This window comes from Lygodium microphyllum, chromosome 22, assembly GCF_053477565.2.
Source record: "Lygodium microphyllum isolate KBCC chromosome 22, Lygodium_microphyllum_v1.1.10, whole genome shotgun sequence".
Lineage (NCBI taxonomy): Eukaryota > Viridiplantae > Streptophyta > Polypodiopsida > Schizaeales > Lygodiaceae > Lygodium > Lygodium microphyllum.
Window position 1 is genome coordinate 18,557,244 of NC_141156.1, and position 2,351 is coordinate 18,559,594.

Sequence of the window (2,351 nt, forward strand, 5' to 3'; positions counted from 1 at the left end):
GATTCAGATTCTGTAGTTTCCTTTTCTGAGTACATTGTGCCGATTGGCGGAGTCATATTTCTCAAACAGGATTGCAGTCAGCCTACTAGATTGTGCTCATGGCTACATACTGGACTTTACATGCATTCACAGGGAGGTTTTGGAGACACATCTGGTCGCCAGGGTTTAGTCGTAGGATTTCGTACTTCATCTGGATGGTAGCTCATGTTGGTTTGGCTGTTTGGACTTGGTTAGCACAAATGGGACATGATCCTACATGTATCCATTGCATTGCTTACTTGCAAGAGTCACAGTTTGTGAGCTTGTTTCTCTTTTTTGTGTGGAAGAGGACCCATGTGCTCCAGTTCCTCTCAGCAGGCCCTGAACTACAATCTTGCGAGAGGACTCGAATGGCAATGTGTTTCTATTCAAATTTAAGAGAATTGAGGTTAAGTAATTGACAACCGCTAATATGCATGCCTCTAAATCAACATTTGAGTGGGAAATAGATTACAGAACTTGTTACCTAGGCTGATAATGCATTAGATAATTAAGATTCAAAATATAAAAGTCACCAGTTACATACCAAAGTAGGAGCACAATTGTCATATTTCTCCCACCAAGAGACAGGCTGAAGCTGCGTCTCTCAAAGCCTAGCTGTGGATCGGCCAAAATGAAGAGAATGATTGCGTAATGCCAACAAATCATCCTCTGCTCTTCTCATCATATCTATATCATCCCCTATGAGATGCCTTATGTACTCCATGAAGCCATTCTCTAACTTCTCGCTAGTGTACTGCTCCTCGCTACGCCAAAGGGGATGCAAGATATGTGTGACAACATGGATTGGTTTATGGGACCAATCCCATCGTGCATTCCACATTGCACAAATCTCATCAACCCTATAGATAAAATATGTTAAAAACTTAGAAGTTAGAATAATGATCAATAATCAAGGAGTCGTTAATACCAAATAATTACATGTGTAAAAGTTAAACAAAAACTTACTTGTCTTGGGGGAAAAAGTTGTTGCGAAGCAAGGCCTCACCAATTTTATCCAGATACTCATATAGAAGCCCCAAAGTACTCCCCTCCATATCAGTGATGCGCAATACAGTGTAAATAGGAGTGAGACTTTTCACCAATGCCTCTGCCTCAACCCACCAACTCTCATTTAAAATATTGTGCCTAAAAGTAAGAGGCTTTGAAGACTCTCTCTCACTCCATATGAGCCATTCTTAGCATGCAATGGCCCATATCAAATTTGGATGGACCCGTATCAACCTCTCCAATACAATTAAACATATAAGCAAATTGAGTGGTGGAGGGCTTCAATAGCTGAAGTGTGCTATTGGCTCGAAACATACTTGTGACGGATGGCCTTTTCTTCACAAATCTTACCATGCTTGTTGCCGTCGTGAAAATATCATCCACCCAAGATATTTGTCCAACATCTTCAATAAGCAAGTCAAGGCAATGAGATGCACATGGAGTCCATACTATACTAGGAAACTCCTCCTCAAGTATATGTCCCCATAGACACACAATTACTTCCATCATCTGTCACCATTGGTACATATTTTGGACTCCTATGTCCATGATGACCTGTCGCATGTGCTCCCAAATGAAAGCTCTTGTGATGGTAAGACCTGAGGTAGAGGCATCGATGGCCTTAATGAATATGGTGCCTTTATGTGAAGACACCAATACATTGTAAACATTCCTTCGGTGCATATCTGATGATCCATCGCATAATATTGTGCATCTGTATTTCACCCATGTCTCCTTTAAGGGCTCCAATTGAGCCTCTATGGATGCTTTCTCATTTTGAAGCTCCCGTGTGCGTAATGTATCTACGGATGGACCTTTCCACTCACACCCTATGCGGCTTAATGCCCTGATTGTCTTCTTCCATTGATGTATAGTGGCCACATTGAAAGGGATAGCACACCGAATAAATAAGCATGAGTTCCCTAGTTGCCTCTATAATTGCCTGCCTCTGAAGCCTTGCATGGACACTTGCATCATGCAAGGAGCCCTTTTGTCCACCACCACTAGAATATGGCAACGGGGTCCTTTTTGCACTTGGACCCGATATGGATATGGATGCACTTCTTTTTTATGGGCCACTGGCACCTCCAATTTGGCTAGCGCCACTAGGCCCACTAGCCTCTCTTTGCCCCACTTGTGCTTCATTAGCCCCATGTGGTGTTGATTCATCCTCTTCTAGCTCAATACCCATACGCTTTCGGCGCCAAAGATGGAGACTTACTGTTACTTCTGTTGGCACATTTGCGCAAGGCCCAATGTTTTTGTTGGAAATGCAAGCCAAGTGGTCTTTCATGCGTGTTACACTCCCCGATTTCTCCAAT

General features: G+C 42.8%; 1 pseudogene; it reads right to left on the reverse strand.

Annotated features, from left to right (window-relative positions):
* Positions 1-274: 274 nt before the first annotated feature.
* LOC148016931 (uncharacterized) lies at positions 275-1,549 on the reverse strand (annotated as a pseudogene).
* Between the last annotated feature and the right edge of the window lie 802 nt (positions 1,550-2,351).